The sequence below is a fragment of the Grus americana genome, chromosome 8 (assembly GCF_028858705.1).
Source record: "Grus americana isolate bGruAme1 chromosome 8, bGruAme1.mat, whole genome shotgun sequence".
Lineage (NCBI taxonomy): Eukaryota > Metazoa > Chordata > Aves > Gruiformes > Gruidae > Grus > Grus americana.
Genome location: NC_072859.1, coordinates 11,586,417 through 11,607,662, shown reverse-complemented (window position 1 = coordinate 11,607,662; position 21,246 = coordinate 11,586,417). Strand labels below are relative to the sequence as shown.

Genomic DNA, 21,246 nt, shown 5'->3' with positions numbered 1-21,246 from the left:
CAATTTATAATGGTGCCCAATATTAGCAAGTCAATTGAGATCACTACACCCAAACACTCAAACAGGCTGCAACATTTCAGTTAGGATTTTCAAGACTACCGTCACATCCAGAAACTTTGAAAAATCTATAAAAAAAGTAAAATTCTAGCATCTGGATTCCCATTTTGCTGGACAAGATTGTTTTGTAGGAAATTCCATGGTCAAGAATGCATGGTGCTCTGCCCATTGTAACATCTGCTGCAAAATCAATTGATTGTGCATTGTTAACACAATGTGATGTCTGTCTTTCCTTTTGGAAATAAATTATGTTCTTTATGTACATTTACATAACCAAGACCCAAAGAAATTAAGGGCAGACCAACAGCATCTGTAGCGATGACAGTATAAAGCAATCTGAAATAGTGTAGTGAAAAATAAGGCAGGAAACCACCAGCCTTCTTTAGGTTGACAGGGCCAAAGAAAATCTTTACAAAGATTAGTAAACTCCCAAGAAAATAAGGAACACAGTGACCAGGGAATGGAACTCCTTACCCAGGACATAATGTGTTTCTGTTAGGGGATGAGCAGGCAGTCCTCTAGGGCCACAGCAGACGGTGTAAAAGACTATTGAATTAAAAGGTGTCAATTCATTTTGGCAGATGTCTGGCACACGTAGCTGCCCCAAAGGAATATGGTTCTCTGATGAATTGAAACGGAACTTTTACAAAAGCATTCTCTAAAGAATGCAAGAATGGCACTCATGTCCCCAGCATCTCCTACACAGAGCTGACATCCCCCCTGCTCAACGCCCCCTGTCATGGGTGATTAGGAAACTGGCTGTAGCAGAGGAGCTGGCTCTGCAGAGGTGAGCGGCTGATGGCTGCGTGGGATCCCGCTGCACTTGGTATCATGGGGATCTTCTCACATTAGACCAATTACAGTCTATTTGACCGTGGCTTTCTCCCTGTGAACAAGGGTGTGCATTACAGGAGGAATGTGGGCCTCTTGACAGAGCATCTGCTCTCCGGCCAGGTGCTTTTACTTGCGCAAAGGTACACAATGCTAAAATGGCTTGATCGCCAAGCATCAAGTCTTTCAGTTTTAAGTTACTGGCAGTTGCTAATGAAAGTAATCTTTTACCTCATCAATGTTGATGAGCTTTGGCATTACTCTACTAAGTGTGGTTGTAAAAATCCTGCTTCTGCAGCTATTTGTGCTACTGCTTGTTCATGGGCCTCTCTGTCTTGCTTTGCTGTACCCTGCAGTCATGTCCTCTTTGGCTATGAGTCATTACAGTTAATCAGCCACATGGTCAAACTCCTGTTTCAGTATAAATCAACTTCTGTTTAGATTTGAGTGGCTTAACCATGGGAGGGTTCCCGTTGTCTTAAGTTTCTGCCTTTGGAGCTTAAATGGACAAAACTAAGAGGTCAATGTTGGTGTTTATCCATTAGTCAGCTTGAAGTTTTGCTTACTCTTCATATGCTGGTTTGGCAGAGATATAGAGATATCACATAAACTAAATAAAACCCACTGCAATCCACCACCTCACTAGGAAGGGGCAGAAGAATTATTTGAACACTTAAAAGTAACATTTTTGTTAAATATGTTTGGTCTCTAGTAGTAACTTCATCCAAGAAAGCGTCTACATGTGTTCCTTCCCGGGCTCTGCATTAATGCTGACACAACAGCTTATGATGCAGTGCTGATACATTAATGTGCTGAGAGGAGTTTGGGGCCAGCTTCAGGTCCTGCAGGGCTCCACTGCTTTCTGCACATGCACCAGACAATGCTACTCTCTGCTGGGAAGCCTAAAATTGCCAAAGCCATATGTGATTGGCTGCTTCTTGCCTTTTTTTTTTTTTCTTTGCCTTTTTTTTTTTGCCTTACCCCCCCATCCCCCATCGAATGGTTAGATGTTCCTGATTCTCTGCTTATTCTGAAGCAGCTTCAGCAGCCTACCTCTAAACTGCAATGGTCTCATGTTCAAGGGGCTGACCTCTTCCTGCCTGGCTCTATTCATTATCTCATCATCTGCTTACGTCACACCCCAGGAAACTGGTCCATGACTCTGATGATGCCTCCACAGCACAAATATCCCCATATAAAAGATGTGCCCAGTCTCCATAGCCTAAACACTGACCCATTCTTACACCAGAGTTTCACTATGAACTTGCAGTTGCTTCAGAATTGGCACCTAGGTTGCCTGTTTTGGGATGCCTTGACAGTTTTGCTATCTCTCTGCCAACTTGATCAGAAATTCTGAGATTCAGAGGTGAAAAGATCAAAGAGATAGGTTCAGCCTTCTACAGAGATAGCAATTTAGACCTGCTTGCCCAGCAAGTGACCATGGCACTATGTTTATCTTCCTAGTCTTGACCAGATTTCACTGGGGGAATACTGTTTGACTTCAGGTAAACTAGCAAGCTTAAAGAAAAATTATGTTTCTTTTCAGATGATGACCTACTCATTTCAGAGGAATTTCCAAAATAGACCCTGTCAGCCCTGTTTAATAATTTATTGCTAAAGATCAATGAAAATTTAAGTTCCTACCATTATTCCTGCCAAACACAAGAATAAAAAGAAAATGTCTAGTTCCACCTAATCTATAAATTTATCTGAAATGCATACGTACTCCAGAAATAGAACACAGTTGATTTTTTTTAATAATTTAAGGCTGCATATTCAACATTTTTTAAACAAGGATACAGACACAGGGACTAACAGCAAGTAACGATTATAGATGTACAAGAAGAGTTGCATTAGCTACGAATTATGGGAATGTAAGCATGTTCACCTCCAAAACTAATATGGTAGACAAGTAGCCAGAGTTGGTTTTTGCTCCTCCTCTGAAACTACCAGGAAGAGGCTGAGTTGCATCAGCAGATGATGTATCTCATAGGGCACGCTTTCAACGTACACAGTATAAGGGAAATCAAACATTATTTTTCAAGCATTTTGGTGTTTTAACAGTGTTTGGAACTAATGGACTTCTTTCAATTTCCTGGTAAATGGCAGCCTGCAAGAACTATACGGTGTCACAGGATGTGGGCGCCTTAATTTTATCTCCATTTTGCAGAGCACTGGTCTGTACTTAGCAAACCAGCTCTCAGCTTGCATTGTAAGCAAGCGCCTTCCCGTTCCCATGGCAAGGCTGCCTGCCAACCCGCAAATGAGCAAACTTCCTCACTGAGGTAAGGTAAAGAGTAATAAGTACAGAAATGTTAACACTTCGGCCTACACCGTTTGAAAGAGAATTTGAAAAACTAAACTACCAGAAAGTGTAGTCGCCCTAATGACTCATCTTTCATTTTTAGCATGCTTCTTTAGCTACAAAGCACTACACAAGCAGCTTCTACAATGACACAAGCCTCATGATACATCACAGTATGAGACAGTTATTATCTAAGAAATGAGACTGCTTGTAGGTTACCTTCCATGAGCACTTCCACTCACACTTTACCTTCCCCTGTACGCAGAAAATCCACTGACTGTCTTGGATTAGGATGTTCTGAGTTGCCCAGTACAAACATCCAACATACTTTTTTCCTGTTATAGTTCTGCTATTGCTATTTCAAGTATTCTTTAATTACTGAAGGTTCATTGATCTAAAGTTCAAAGAACCACCCTTAAAAAGATGATTACTGTAGTACACTGACTAACTCCACCATAGCAACTTATGCTTAGGGAGTTCGTTTTTATTGTTATTGTAAGTTCATATTCATAAGTAAGTCCTTCGAAAATTTTGGGTGAATCCGACATCATTCAGCTCTGAAGCTTACTTCCTGAGGACAACATTCACAAGTTTTATGCCGACTACTTTCCTAAAAGAAAATCTAGCATCCAAAAAAAAAGAAGAAAAAAAAAAGGCAACAGGTCCCATTTCTTCTCTTCCTCACTGCTCACAGAAGCCAACACCCTGTGTTGTTATACTGCTGTGCCCCCTTTCCCACACCACTGATAGATTGTAGCCAACCATGGTTTCTAACATTGCCTCCTACTTTCAAGCAGTGAACAGGAATCCCTCTGGGGCAGACTGCATGAAAACTTTGTAAAAGGGTGGCTTTAGTCTTCTGTTTGATTGCTCCTATTACTTTTTAACAATCCATCACAGCCACCAAGTTATTCACAGCTTTTCTCACACATGGGAATAATTTGTTAATTTATTATGGTTTATGTTATTTCCTGAATTAATTTCTTCTTCATTTTGCTAATAATTACTTTGAATTTTATGTATGGCAGTTGATATCCTTAGTTAGCATCACTTCAGATGGATTTCAAGCTTCAGAAGAACACATCTAGTACCTAAACAAACATTCATAACCCAACTTTTTTTCTTTTCCTCTGACTTTACTACTCCCTCTCCATTAGGCTCAGGCACACACCTGCACAGTATGTTAACATAATTTCCTTAGAGGTTCTAGGATTTCAGTTTATTCTAAAATGCTTTCTCTTAGAGCTAACTTCCAAACAACACTTGTCCCAGAGAACACTAGCGCTCATATTCTACAGAAATAGCACTGAGGATTTCAGAGGAGATGTAACTTTTACTCCTCTGTTTAAATTATACCTAGAAGATAGCATATTTATTTGCAAGATGTTACGTTTATATAACATCCTCACATCTCTCACTTTCTAATACCAAGTGTGCATAGATTTTTATAAGACTAACTCCAAATACCTAGTTATAAGCCAGGAGCTCTTCATGGTAAACCTCTATCAAGGCCTTAAACCGTGCAAGGAGTATTTTGCTTAGGTACACTGGGAGCTTGATACAACTGAGTGAATTAACTTTGTTTCTTTGTATGCCAGTTTTCCAGTTTAACTTGGTGGTATTTGCAGTGAGACTCTATGAATGTGTGCCTTGTCCTCACAAAGAAGAATACAAATGATTACTGTGCACTTCCAAAGCACTGGGAATGAAATGGAGAAGGATTTTTTCAGATGAACTTTAAAATTGACAGAGGTAAAAAAAATTACTGCATCTGTTACCTATGCTTTTCTTAAAGCAGAATATATTCTCTGTAAAAAAGTGTCAAGTTACTACATGACATTAAACCAAGTCTGTATTTATATAAAAAGTGGTGACTCACTGCAACGAGAGCAATGCAATCACTGGAAAAATTATACATTGCCTAACAGGTTTGCACACAGTATGATAAGAGGCATCCAAGTGGCCTCGGCTTTCATTCTTAATGCATCAATAGAAATGGATGACTATATACCAACAAACCTGAAAAACTTCCAGGATTACAGGTCTAAATCATGCATACCAGACACCAAAGGGGAAGCACCTCCATCTGCCATACTCTTTTATTTCATAGCTTGCATTATTAAGCTTTTGAAAAAGATTCCTATCAATATAGTTTCTTTAATTTAAATATATATAAAAAAATTATTTCTGTCTGCGTAACAGTATTATGAGAATTAGAGAACAGCAAAAATTGGTTGATTTCAATAAAGTTGCGCTGATCATCAGATCATAAGTGCCATTGAAATTAAAGGTTCCTAATCTATATAAAGAAATACAGAAAGTTCATTCTGATTAACTACTAGTCTGCTGACAGTACAAAGCTAGTGCAATGGACCTGGATGTGTCCTTGAAATGCCTGTGGCCTTGAAAGCCAAGAGACTGGCAGGAATTGGGTTTTGCAAAAGATGAACAACCCTTGCATCTCCAGAGAATCCTTTGAATCCCCCCAGATCTGGAGAATCTGTACTATATGATGTTTAAACCTGTTTGTTTTGTTTGTGTTTTTTTTTTCCTGTAGCATGAAGACAACAACTATCCAAGTTGAGAAACTCTAAGGAATCTTTTCGACTTCCTCCGTTTTCCTCGCAGCAAGGCTCCACCTATGAAAAAGGCAAGAGCTGGGCTGGTGCTCACCAATTTGATCATTACGTTAACGAATGCATCAAAAGCAATATTAAAAACATGCACTGGTAATATTGTTAACACTGGACAGTAACACATATTAAATCTAATTATTTTTAGCAAAGAATCAAAGAACTGAAATTCAGAAAGCATTTCAGATATTATAACAACAGCAGACATATGAAAAGCCAGTGTACCATAATGAGCAGAGAGATGAAGCTAGGATCTATTTGCAATCAAACTGGTTTCTTCTCCAGCAACTGCATTGTGAAGCTTCTAGATGGAATCTGCGGACAAGAAACCAACATCCAACACTTCAAATACTCAGAATCACGCACTGTCAGTCATTCCCAGCGTTCTTCATTATGAGTGAAATCTCCTGTCTCAGTATCAAAGTAGTCATAGGGATTTGGTTTTGAGTTTGTTTTTGAGCTAAAATCTTTGAACCCCTTTTTGTTCTCAAATGTTGCATTACAATGACTTTCATGACAGATCATTTCCCTAATGATCACATTTCCTGTAGTGAGACTTCTCATCTGCCTCTATGACTGCATCAATACTGCAACGACATGCACTCTGCAACACCTTCCATCTCCACTGAAAACGCTATTATATGTGCACAGATTGAAACAGGACTCAAAGAGATGTGTCACTCTGACCCTAAGACATAGATTAGGAGTCTGCATCACCAGCCCAGCTGAACTGGTTTGATTTTGGGTTTAGTTTTCTTTTATAAGGAGAGTAGATGGTAACTTTTCTAGAAATCTGCCACACTAAAACCTATCATTGCAGTCCTGATCATGTTAATTCTCATTTACATTTGCCTCCTGCAGTACCACAATAATTCCAGATCATAAAATTAAATGCAGCTGCTAAACGTACTGGACCCTGCTGCAAAGTTACTAGTCCATTATTGTTATTTCCCTGCTCTTGATTTACTCTTGCTCATGCTGCAGAACATCTGAAAGGTGCCACCCTTTGGTCTTACCAACTGCCCAAGCAACCCTTTTATTTGTGCTTCAATTTGATACCCCTGCCTGGAATTAGGCAGAAATTTTCTTTTGAGGTTGACAGAAATCTTCTCCCAGGAAGACGGATTAATACCCTCAGTCTTCCTCCAGTAGTCTCTAGTGAATATCAGATTATGTTCTTGTGTCCACCCTTTATGAAATAACAGTCACAAACAACTTAAAAGTTTCAATTAAAAAATCCTCCTCCTTGTGTCTGCATTTCCTCTCCTTTTTTTGTTTCTTACTCAGTAAAAACTCCAGAGTTTTTGTTTTTGTCAAACAGCTTTCCAAGTGACCTTTTAGAAGCGACCTCTCTGGATCTGTTTCCATTTAACCCGGGAATAATGATTTTTCTTTGCTAAAGTGTTTTCAGCTCTGTGTAATGGCAAGATATTTATGAAGGTGCATTGAAGTCCATTTATGAAGTAGAAATATCAGCTCTACAAGGTGACAATTTGCTATGATGAACAGGTGTCCCAAGGCTCTTTTCTTTCGCATTTCCTTTAATAACTAATGTTTAGCAGCACTTACTGAAATAAATATGTGGTCAGACTTTTGCAAATACATACTTTTCCCTCTAACAACACAAATATTTTGCAATATGAAAAATGTTTCATGTTTGTTTTAAGGAAATGACTTTTTTTTTTGGTCTCACCTAGAAGATAAAAATGACAATCACTGACATTATGTTTCACTCAAAATCACATATATGTGTATGAAATAATCAAGGTTCAGGTACATTCCTGAATGCAGAAATCTATTCTAAACCCTTTGGCATTTAGGAAGAGTTATTGTATTTCTACTACCACATGCTATAAAGAACTGTCATCCCATTAATGGTTTGGGAATCCTGAATGGTGGCTATATGCTGGCTAAGAGATCAAGCCTTATGCGTCTAGCCTGGTAGTGATGTGTTTTACTTTCACTACAAAGAATCCCACTGAAGTTGGCTCAAATTTACACTAGTGAATAACTCTTTGCTTTCTTGAAGGCACAGATTTACAAGGGGAATATTTCTCACAATGAGAACAATCAGCCATTGGAATAATCTCCCCAGGGAAGTGGTGGATTCCCCAACTGTAGGCACTTAATATTCAGTTGGACAGGGTGCTGGGCCACCTTGTCTAGACAGTGCTTTTGTCTAGACAGAGCTTTTGTCAAGAAAGGTTGGATCAGATGATCACTGAGGTCCCTTCCAATCTAGTATTCTATGATTCTATGATTTAAATAAGTAAAATTAGTAAAATCTTAGTAACATTTATTTTAAAGACAAGCTATTTTTTCCTCAGGCAAAACTCTCTCAAACATAGTTTGAAAGCTTCTTGAGATAACAATTTTCTGAAGGGACACTATAATCATTTCAGTAGTGCAGTTCTAGCCATTATTAATATATGAATGAAATGCCTTCCTGACTGGAAAAGGAATGTATTTTTCTTAATTAGACATCGCTTCTTCCCCTCTACATTCGTTGTGCACAATATGCTTACCCACTAGAGAAGAGAACTGTTCTCAGTGACTTTTCTGAGCAAGAATTCCTCCCCTCCTCCCCTTTAAGAATTGCCTTTAAACTTTGTTATAAATGGAAGAATTATAGTGTTCTGCCTACACTTCCTGGAAACTCAGCCTAGGCCTGTGTGTCTGCTTTTATCAAAATATCCATCAAAGGTCAGGTAATTTTCCATACTCATCTAGAGACAAAGATGCTACCCTACCTATCTTGATGAATCAGTTTAAGAGCGTTAGTTCTTCTCCCTCAAAATGAATCACATACAATCACTAAGAAAATTGAAGGACATCATTTCCATGACTATAAGCATGCTCAGAATTTCAATCTCAGCAGATTCCACAGCTTCTTCCACTGTGGACCCCCAATCCAGCTCTTCCCTGGCTTTGGAGTTGGTGTCAGGAGACAAGGGACCAAGAAGGAAATCAGTTGGTAGTGACTAACTAGTCAGCAGAGCTAAGCTCTGCACTAGTTCTGGTAGCTATCATAAAATATGATATCAATTAGGGAGCACAGGATATCAAGTGCTTGTTATAAAAAAAAAAAAAAAAAAAAAAACCAAACACAAAACCAACCCCCAAAAAAACAAAACAAAAAACCCCCACCACCAAAAAAACAAGCCAACAAAAAAAACCACCAAGGCTTGCTTTATGCTACCATTATTGAAGAAATGCTGAAGATAAGCCATCAGGTTTTCATCCTCTTTAAACTAACATGTAAAATGGCGATTGTGCCTGCAGTACTTGTTTACTCCTTATATAGGAAAGAAACCATACCGTTTGTTTTAGCATCAGGACTACAGTTACTACTACAAGTTATCAATGTGTCAGCACATTCATTGTAAGCCGTTTTAAAGGTCAAAATTTTCAAAATATAAAAGGAATTTAGGAGCCTAAGTAATTCTCAAGACCACCACTATACCCATTAAAAAAAAAAAAGTCATCTTCTCTAGCAACAAAGAAACTTGACTGAAATCAGTTTGTGCTGCAAGGATCCTAATGTGGCCCAAAGAGACCAAAATATTTTCTTTTATTACTTATTTCTTAGCTTGGCATTACAGCAGTAACACAAAGTTTGCTTGACAACTTAGAAAGACAAAATAGTCAACAAGTGACTTTTCTTTTTCCTCCTCAAGCACCTCTTACACCTGAGCAAAGATATCGAGTATTTCTATACAATACTTTGCACTTTAATTTCCTACCAACATCCACTTCACAAGTGTTGGTACTGATTAAGGACATAAAAATAAAGGCTACAGCTCAAAACAAATATAATGCAATGTTTTTTCGGTAGGATCTTCCTCCTACTTCAATCTCAATTGTATGCTACATTAAACGGGAATTTTACTGCCCTTCGTCCAAACTGAAACTTAACGCGTTCTGAGAATTGCAATTCCACATTTCCTGACATCACACAAATCTAGGGGAGTTTGTTATAAATGTTATCAATACTCATGTGATCTACTTTAAAATGTTTCACTCCTTTTTGCAAGAAGCATGAATGCCTCATAAATCAACATTTAAAGCCCTTGGTCAAATAAATAACAAGAAATGCAATGTCCGTTTTGATACCAGTAATTGAAAACAGTACAAAAATAACAACACTAACACAGTACAAGTCACTTTCATGGTCATAAATATGATAGAAACAATTGTAATCCTCAGAAATAAGTAGGAAAGACAGCTACCAACAGGTCACCCTTGGTCAAGAGGTGCAGCAATGTGGCAGGTTTGGCACTACACTATTGCAAAGAACTAAATATTTAACTCACTCAGGTGTTTTAATCAAAAAAACCCAAAAGAAAACAAAAAAACCACACCAAAAACATATAAAACACATCAACACACAACAAACCAGAATTTCAGTATTAGTTCAATTCTGTTCCAAGTATTAGAAGAGTAACTATGAGAAAGCTCGATTTGCTTTGTTTACAACATTGCCAGAACTTCAGCACAGAATTACACCTGGAAAGTCACAGGTACATGTGACTTTCACAATGTACAATGACTATTTTATAATAAAATCATACGCACGTAAACTATTCAAAAAGATATTGTCGGAGGAGCAAAGAGTTGGCAAATGTCAATTTGTATCGCCAGTGCAAAGCCCTAGTTCTTTTCCTTTCCTCATTCTTAACATTCACCAAGATCTTTCATTTTGTGATCGCAGACTGCTCTTTTCTTTCAGCACAGAAACACTCCAGAGCATGTGGTGAAGACACCTTTTGCCTTCAGAGCTAAGTGTGTGCACAAGCCATGGAGTAAGTGAGGCAGGGGACCACAAAAAAGAAAGAGATCTCACAGCTAAGTAGTAAAATGCTGGTTTATATTCCAGCTCTTGTCACAGAATTCTTGTGTGATGCTACAAAAATCTATTTATACCAAATTTTCCAAACAGCAGTCACTAATAATTGGTCTGCATTTAACAGGTTTTTATCTTAATTATAGCAACCTGATTCACAGAAGTGGTGGCCTTTCAAAACTGCAAATTAACTGCAGTAAGGGGTGCTTTAAAGAGTATGGTGCTTGTCTCAGATTAAGCTTTCTGAATCAATAGATTGGTTTTCTCTTTGGATCATTTTGTCATCACAAATATGAAAATCTGTATGTGTGTAGCACTTAGCTACAGAAGATGAGCACCATCATCAAAAAGCTTAAGAAGAAATTGATATTTCTAGCTGCAGAAAGTTTTTAATAGTAAACCCATAAATATGGCCTGAACTATACATTGACCAACACAGATATAATAATACACTTAATGTATTTTCATTCTCTACACAGAGAAGAGAATCCTGTAGTGGAAAAATGGTACATGACAGTAAAAACTGCCATAAGATAGAGAGACATGGCTGCTCCCGAAAACTGGGTACTTAGCTTTGCAACCTTCATGTCACTCTGTACATGTGATTTCTTAGATTTTAAAAACATCCTGCATCCTGACAAAAAAAAATAAAATCAGAAACTCTATGAAAGGGCACAATTCTGCTCACTCCAGGCTTTATCAGCAGGACTGGGATGTGTGTATCTTCTTGCTCAGATCTGCCCCTTAGGGTTAAGAGAGTACTGATACCATTAGGACATTTTCATCTTCTGCGTAGACGACTTTCATCAATGAGCTCTGCAGATCACCGATAGCACAGGAGTGGTGAAACTCAGAGACTTTGGCTGCTACCTCAGGCCTTGCAGTATGACGTAGAGGCTTTCTATCAGTTTTTCATATCTTTCTGTGTCCCCTTCCTTTCAGCTGCTCTGTTCACCACTGCCATCTCAATCCCAGCATCCAGTCTCTTCTCTTAAACCAGTTTCATCATCCTTCCTCTGATGCTTTGGGGTAGCAACAGCTGTGTACCATCCCATCCTGACTCCTTGTCCCACAACATTGATGTCCCCTCGTTTGGCTTCATATCTGATCAGAACTTCTTTCTGAATGTTAATTCTTATAACTACAGAAAATTTCACTAAAAAGATGCCGATTGCATCCACTGACACTGTAAAGATCTGCCATCAGCCATAAAATAGAAGATTTATCACTCTATCAATCATTGCAGTGCTTTTCAAAGACTACAGTGAAGATCTTAAGTGAGTTTCTTAAAAAGATGTAGTGTTACATACCTGTTTCCTGCTACCTATGGTTGCTTGTTGCCACAAGGACAAGCTGACATAACAGATAGAGCTCAGATTTTACAGAAGGACAATATTATAAAACAGTTATTACATCGACTTCATTTAAGACTCTACTCACAGCTGTATCTTATAATCAAATACTGTCATACCAAACACAGCCATTCCAAACCCTTAGCATTTCACAACAAAATCTTTTCACTCAAACTTGCAGCCATCTAGAACCCAAATGTCCTTATGACCCTGAACTACAACTCAGCAAATGAATCACAACCAATTAAAAAAAACCCAAAACCACCTCTTTAGAGTTCAATAAATATTTCAAAAAATATTCTATACTGTAATATGGATCCATATCACACTTGAATTAATTGCAGGCAATTCCCAGAGCATGTGTCTACAGAGTTCACAACCTGATAGTCAGGAAACATGTCATCCTCTGTAACCCTGAAGATAAGTTCTGTATTTCTTTCTGTTGCTTTTTTTTCAAGAGAAAAGAGGTTGTTGTAATTTTTTTTTTCAGTCTAAATAAATCTGTTAGGTCAATCACAGGTCAAAATTAATTTATTATTGTTATTATTTACGAGCACTTAGATATGAGAATGCTGAATGCAACATAAAAATTTTCTGAACTGAAGAGAATGTGGTCCCTCTCTTTCATATACAGATGCTGTTCATGTTAGCTTATTTCCTGCAGACAGAGTATCTGCTACAAGAATTGAGAATCAGAGGGGTGAGATTATATGCTCTCCCATAGAAGAGACCGAATGTGTGTGTGTTTGTAACACATCATCTACACATTCTGTTGTTTGTTTACTGTATTTCACTCACTGGTGAGAGAATGCAATATGTTAATGAAAGGATTAAACAGCTGGAGAAAATAATAATTGCAAATAAATATAGTACCTTTGTACGTGACCTGAATTTTTATTGTTTCTATATAGCAAGAGAGGAGCTTTGGAGGTAAGTTTTTACCTGCAGCAGTTTTATCATTAAGAGTTATCTTCCAAGAATATGTGCATCAGTTGTTGTCACGTAAAGAAGTTATAAGAGCACAATGTGAGACCTGTAATGCATGGACCTATTTAGGAGAGTTTATTCTGGATCCAGGGAATAATTTATTCAGTTGTATGCTGCTTTGAATAAGATGTTGTATGTGCCTTTCTCAGAAAAGGAAATAAATAGCGCAGGGGATTATGCAAGCCCTTTGGCTGGGCACGTATGCTACTATTACTTTCTCCCTTATCTGTCTTTCCTCTTCCTTTTTAAGAAATATCCATGCTGTCCAGAATCAGATCATAAACCCTTTGAGGACAGGATCATATTTCATCCTACATTTGTACAGCACCTGGCCCAACAAGAATGCTTGATCGTGACTGCGGCCATTAGCCCTGCTGTACACACGTCAGTCACACACACACACACACAGGAGCAGCTCCTTCCTAACTTCCCAAGTATTCAGTATTCACAGCTTCAGAAGAAGTTTCAGAAAAGATTAACTTGCAGCTGCACACTCCAATTTTTCACATTGTCTCAGTGACCAATACATGGAGGTCTTCTGAAAATCTCATAATTTTCTTCTATGAAAAAATAGTTCTCAAGTGTTTTGGAGCTTACAGTCAAAACTGTGGGGTGTCTCCTCCAGACAGCTTTCTCAGGGCAGCTAACACGAAAGCAGAACTTTGCAGAGTTTGAAGAAACCCAGTAAGTTAAAAAAAAAAAAAAATTACTTTATTTTCCTGTTCTAATATAAAGCCAAAGAAAAATCAACAACATACAGTAAAAAACACAAAGATAAAATAAATCCTGTAAGACACTTGAAAGCCGTTTTAGACTTTCCACTGACGTCACCATCGAGGTGAGACTTAGGTGAGCGGCAATTCTGTTGCGAAGAGAAACAGAGAGCATGGACTGCAGACAGAGCAGCCAAAAATGGCGTATCTGACATGCTCTGTCATTAAAATGTTTTCATTGCTTGGCGAAGAGTGTTTTTTAGAAGCTGTGGTTTGCAAACAATCCTTCCCTTGCCATTTAAGGCACATTCCTGCAATGATGACGCACTTGTTAACATCTCTGGAGCAGAATCACTTCCACGTTGTAAATGGCTATCTTCCCAACATTAACAGAAAAACTTAAACCAGCTACTGCACCCCAACACTTGTCTGTTTATTCAGGGTGGTGCAAAACTGCTTCTTAGCAGGCCCATGAGCCCAGCATTAATCAGAGCAGGAACACAAATGCAGTTGTTGCTTTTTTATTAGCTTTTGGAATAACCTGATCCTCAAATCTTGGAATCTTTGTGGGACCTTTTCTCCTGAACTCTTCTGTAATTTCTAATGAAATTAATACATCCTGTGTTGATTCAAAAGGCATCTGTAGGCGAGATTTCCATAAACAGTATGCCTCTATAAATACTATTTTACTACATATTAAAACTTACCTATTTTATCACTTCAAAATCCTCATGTCCAAACTGGCCAATCTTCGGAAAAGTATAAGGCGCTCAATTCAGGAGGCCAAACATCACTGGATTTCATGTAAGTTTCAACTCCAAGTATTACAAAATCTCTAAGTATTACAAAACCTTGATCCATTAATATCAAGGATAAATAACTCTTTAGATATCTCACATTCATTTCCTTGAACTGCCTCCCTCATATTCAGCACCATTCCACTGTAAACCTTTTAAACTGTAAGTTGACACTGGCTTAAGCTGTTATTTTTTCCCAAAGTTTTCTAAGAGTGAGAGTGAGTGTATTGGGCAGCTCTCAGAAACATTTAGTTCTAAGTCATTTGATTAGCAGACTAGGACAGCAAAATCAGAAATGCTGCTAAGTTGTACTAACACATCTTTCTTACTGCTGTTTCACATCTTTCCCTCAAACCTCAACCACATTTCATACTTCAGACTAACACACTAGACTGCAGGTGTGTGGAGGGTGTAGAAAAGTCAGCTCTGTTGAGGCAGCACAGTTGAGCACAGAAGCATTAATGAAACTGCAAACAATGCCAAGTATTTTCGTTTACTTATTGGGCAGTCTCAAGTATCATAAACATTATCCTTCCACTCACACACACAGATACATGGCACAGGCACGCACACTCACACACGTTATTTGGGGATGAGGGAACTTGTATACAGCTTACAAGAGACCTAGGACAATAATCTCTCACTGCCATCAGGGACCAAGTAAAGAAAATTACACATAATTTTAAAAATACGTTTCATTATCTTTTAAATTCTTCTCAAGAAAGAGTAACATGAATAAAGAAATCCTCCAGATACTCTATCCAAAACTCATTAAAACCAAAAGATTTCTCTAAGGTATATATGCATGTGATTCTGGATTCATTTTAGACATCGGAGGTCTACCTCAAGAAGATTAACTGCTGCAGTAGCAACATTGGTCATCTTTCCTTCTATTACGCAACCTTATGATTTTAAGTCATATGCTGACAGAGTCAACTTGGCCTGCATTTCTCTAGAATGGTTGGTTTACATTTATAAATGCTACCACTGAGACTCCTAAAACACCTAATTAACTAGACAGGCTCACTATTGTATTTACCCCTAAGCGTGGAGGATGCTTTGTAACATGAAGCCTTTTGCAACTATGGTCCATTTAGCACACCTCATCTCATCTGCAGACACTGGAAGTAAAAAGTTGGCAGTTCTGTTCTTGTGTCTCACAAGGATTCATTGACCAACTTCAGTTATTTCACCCAACACTGGTTAAAATGCAGACTACAGTTGATGTGATCATGTTTTAGAGAATTTCAGATTTGCTGAAGTTAAGCACAGTATGGGTTGTTCTTACTCAGCATGAAAGAATCGACTCCCCATTGACAACACCTGCTCTTTAGAACTGAGAACAAGGTAGGAATTCATGCTCAAGTCATTTGTTTCATACTTTTCATTTTCTTTGCTCAGATACACTATGCAAAATACTCCAATGTACAATCAGTCTCTTCAGATTAATTTGTGGTAGTTTTCTGGTTGCAAGAGACAAACATCCCTCAGAATATTTAAGGAATTATGACTATACATTTTGCAACAAGGTAGGCATTACTGTCTTCAACTTAACAGATGATGAAACTGAGATCTGGAGAAATGAAAATGACTTAACACTCACGCCATGAGTTTCTGAGACAGCCTAGACTGCAGCTGACTTCTGTCTCTTAGATCTTATTCTAGAAGCTTGACTACGCTCTGACATTTATCTTACCCCTTTTTTCACCTACGTATGTCCTAACTCACAAGCATCCAGAAACAGTTCAAGGACTAATACCACCTTAAATATTCCATTTACAGCTTCTGCAATGTATATGATTACCTGGAAAGGCTTTACTAGCCATATATTTTTGTACCATCTCAGCTGTACTACATTTCCCTGAGTGTAAAATCTTTCAGCTCATATAGAACATATGTGCTTCATTTAACAAACTGCTATTTCCTTATATATTGTACAGAAAGCTTCATTGTATGGCTTCATTTTTCTATTAGACAGCTAGTTTGATTATTTCTCTTTTTGTAAGGAAAAGAATGTATTTTAAAAGGCAATTAAAAATATTGCTTCATGGAGTCCACATTTTTGCAACAGCAAAAGAAGTCATTCATGCACAGCAAAAGATACCGCTAGAGCTCTGTGCAGGTCGGTGGGATTATGAGTGAAGAACTGACAGATTGTAAGAGAAGTCTTTGAAACTAGAGAATAGAAACCTAAGCAAGCAGGCTAGCTGAGGAGGCACTGACACAGAGGGAATAACTGGAAGAACAGTACTGCAAAGTAGTGGTATAAAGGGAAAGAAAAGAAGCGGATCCTGTTAGCTATACAACAGTATGGATAATACAAGCTGGCACTGAAGTGCTCACAGCTAGTTTCTAAAATCCTGGCACTGAAGGCCCCAAACTGCTTTACTTGAAAGGGAAGGAAGCCTGGAAATAGATAAAATGCTGTAACAGTTACTGAAACACCAGTGAACAAGATCTGTTTGCAAGTGTATGGATATCCTGGAAATACATCAGGACACGCAGTACAACAGTCTGGGAGAACAGTAAAGTTGCAGGGGAAAAAAACCAGCTTTCACAACTGTACCTGTTATTTTAATTTTGATATTTACAGGGGGAAGTCAGAGTTTTGCCACTTTAAAACTGTTACCATTTTTTGCACAGAAGTGCTTCAGGGCCCGAACTGAGCTTTGAAGAGAGTAAACTATTCCCCTCAAAATATTTTGGATGTTCTGTACTTCATAAGTTTGCCTGAAAGAAATAACTGCTTGATTTCTAGTTATGCATGATTAAAGATGAATAAACGTGAACAACAGACATCTCTGCACGATGCGGAAAGCAGCAGAGCTCAGGGACAATGGCTGTCTCCCTCCCCAGCAGGGCTGGCAGTCATGGTCCCAGCAGCCAGCTCAAAGGACACGTCTGTCCCAAGCAGGGCACAGATGTCCAGGCCAGCCCTAAGCTGTTACATTCCTTTAACGCACACCTTCTTGCTAGGGTTTGAAAGGAGCTCACTCACAGCCACCAAGAGCTGAACTCATGCTAGCAAGCCTTGCCCAGCACATGACACTTTCCTGCAGCGCCTCTCATTCCTCTGATGGCTAAGGTGCCATCTCTGCAGCCACCCCCACGCTGCGCTCCCCTGTTGGTCCTCACTCCCTGGCAGCACAGGAGGAACAGCCACCCAAATGAAGGGGGATGACAATGGCAAGACTCAGGGCAAGTCTGTGCTGCAAAACACGGGGTAATGCAGAGACACTCAAGCTCTAAATGAGGTAGTTGAATGGGTACGAAGAGAAGTCAAGCCATGACATTGTGGGTTTCTTGGCTCTGCCTTCCTGGTGGGCCAGAAGTATGCTTATGAATATTAACTCTTAAAACTAGATCAAGAATGTAAACAGAGGACTGAACATTTTCATGGCCTGCTGCTCTCTCTTCCTTACTCCCAGCATGGTACAATATATACCACAATGCAGCTGCACAGCAACAGAAAACAGGATCATTTTCATACCCTATATACAATGCATTCACAATTTCAGTGTGGAGACTGCCTACTTGTCTAATGCATACACATGCTCCCAGGGAGGCAGGCAGTTTTGCAGATAAGTCACAGGAGTCAGAAAAACAGAGCTTGATTCCTCAGACTAGAAACACTTTAAAAAGTCACTTCATCTTGTTTCGTCCCCTCACTTCTTCTGCCTTATCTGATTATATATGCAATGTTTCTAACCCACTCACTGTTGATTTGTTCTTCAGAACCTAAATATATAAACGTAAGTTCACCAAATTAAAACTAAAACTAAAGGAAGTGGTTCCAACATATCACGCCACCCTGAGCTGGATTTTCTTTCAAACTAGTCTCTGCATGGTAATTTTGTGGCTTTAGGTCTATACTGGTAGAACATTCTCAGCACATCAATATACTGATGTGAGTGAATACAGAATGACCAGCAAATGTCTTTTCCATACTATGCAAGAAAGACCCATTAGTCCAGAACCAATGCCTCTTGCCCTATCTGCAGTGGTAATCAATATACCACATCAACAACCCAGCCATCTGCTCATTATGTTTGCGCAGGTCTAGGTGAATGGGTAAAGAAAATTACATGTTTGGTCCAAATCAGTAGCTAATTCTAGTCGAGAAACCAGGTAGCTATGCTAGTGTGCTGCTGTGCTCTGATTAACAAGTGTCCTGCTGGTGGCTTAGGTACAACACTGTAACGAAACTGATGGCTTCCAGCTTAGAACTGGCTTGCATCTGGTCAGCCCAGAGAGCAAGCAGAACTAACTACCTGCACGCCTGTGCGTACACAGACTTTCTGTCTCAGTTAATTTTGAATAAAATACTGGGACTGTGCAAGATGTGAATAGCAGGCAATTTCTTCCAAATTATTAAGAGGTCCTTGAGTACAGGACTCTGGTGTATGTATTTCAGAAAGCCTTAAGTGCATCACTAGGAAAAAAAAAAAAAAGATACAGTCCTAAACAGAACCTGCAGCGGGGCATCCGTAAGAGGAAAGCATCAGAGGTGGTGCACTAAAGCCTTCACTTTCTTCTACCTTAATACCTTTCCCTCCTGCCAGAGCAATTCCCCTTATCTTTTATCATGATAAGAATAAGCCAATATTACTAAGTTCTGCTACTTAAAAATTAGGTCTGCCGGACTCTTTCCAAAGAGATAGACCAATCTGCGAAAAAGCTTTTCACAGGAAGTCAAAGCCATAGGGTGAGCTATACTGATGAAGAAAACATAACGCTTCCAGGTGGAAAGAAACCTCCACAGCTGTTGGGCATGGAGACTGCACAGCCCCAGATTTTGTGTGCCTGCTGAAGCTTGGTACTTTTAACTTGGAAAATAAAAAAGTCACACCCAAAACTAACAAGCAATTATTTAGTTTCCTGAAATAAAGGAAGTGGCTCAGAAGTGGGTGAAGGCTTTTGAAAGCTGTCAAATTGCTAATACTTTTGTGGAGGGTGGGGGAGAAACTTGAATTAATGATCTAATGGAAAAATGTACTTGTCCTGTAAGCATTTCTTTTCCTTTTTTCCTAAATGGAAGCAAAGTTTTTTTTCTTTTTTTTTATTAAAGCGAGCTATTCCATGTAGGTAGAGATGAAAGACTAACAAATAGTGCACAAAACACTGATGAATTTAGTGGGATGTTTCAGCAATGCAAATCTTTACAAGGATAGACTGAACTCCAAGTTTGGTGTTTATTGGTATCATATATTTGTATATATATTTTACATTCACAAATACCATTATTCCTCTATTTCTTACCAGGATAACCAGCTGGACATATGCCTTTTATGTGGGTGCTTTACATAGTGAAAAGGCCTTTATGCAGGCTCTAGATATTCCAAACTTTGTTTTTTGTTTTAATGTATTTTGATGCTCTCCTGCTAGGTCTTCAAAATCACTAGGTACAATAGGCTCTTGCAGAATAACAATAACAGCAATAGCAAAACAAGTCCCAAAGCCCACCCAACACTTATTCACAAGTGCCTGAAAATTGTTCTTGCCATAAAACCGAAGCCTACATCAACTTTTCCAAATATTGCTCCTCCATTAACAAACTCCTCCCTAGAAGACTTCAGAGTTGCCCATAGCTACGACACAGAGTAATCTACACAGCAAAGATGAAGTATAAAGGTTCTGTCATTCTGACAGAAGAATCAATCTCTGTGCCAAACTACACGGTGAAAACAAGGTCTGTGAGGTTGAGTACTTGATACTACAGACTGTTAATTGCTTTAAGTGTATTAGAGAAGAGTTAAAACTTATCATTTCTTTGAGGCTCCTCTGTTTAGTAAAAGTACGTAGAGAGGAACTGGCTCAGCTAGACTACCGTATGTGGACAGAGAAAATAACTATTACTTGAAATAAAATACTGCTACCCCTTTTTCTGTCTTCTGGCCCTCTCTGTTAGCTAACACATCAACTGACTGGAGGTGGCTGACAGAGCAGACAGTAATCTGCCCTTTCTGGAGAAAAGGGAGCAGTGGGAAGTCTTAGAAAGACTTATAAAATGGAAGGTAGGACAGCAGATTAAAAAAAAAAAAAGACAGGAAAAGCAAGAGATTTTGTTCTTTTCCTCTACGGTACAGCATTCCCTTGTTTTCTTATAATATCCAACAGCTACCAACCGGATTTATTCAGTGCTGCCTCTCTTCAGAGATTTTGACGGACAAGAGAACTAATGCTCAGGCTTCAAATGCTCTTCTTAGCTGGTTATCAACTAAAGGCAGATCATTTTCTTGCTTACAGTAGTATAAACCTGGAGTTACTATAGTGACATGATGATAGAAGCATACATAAATTCAATGTATGTGAAAAGAGGTTTCAGCCCTGCATATAATTTGCTGCCGTTTCAGAATATATGTTTCAAGCCACTTTTCAGGTAAACGTTACTTTAGAGAAAAGCCTTTGTGTCTGCCATCAGCTATTCCAAATTACATTAACTAGCTAAACTGATGGAAGGTACATACACATAAAACACTGTATGTTCTTTTCAAGAAAATATTTTCTTAAACATAGATCCATTTTTCTCATTATATAAAGTATTAGCTCAAAATTAATTGCCTTTCTTGCTACTCACATTATCTGTCACATCTAGCATGATTTGCAAGATCAACCTCCTGGGCTCTATCTTTCTCTTAGAAAATTTTAAAAAGTCAAGTGACAATAAAAAAATTCGAAGGCTCTTTAAGAAGCAGGTTTTATAAAATAAATCATTTATATTTTATAAA

The 21,246-nt window shown here is 38.6% G+C and overlaps 1 protein-coding gene across 11 annotated transcripts in view; it reads right to left on the bottom strand.

The window, feature by feature from the left end:
• The window catches only part of PTPRC (protein tyrosine phosphatase receptor type C), a 77,481-nt gene that overhangs the window by 43,402 nt on the left and 12,833 nt on the right, over positions 1–21,246 (bottom strand). The gene's annotated exons all lie outside the window — the stretch shown is intronic.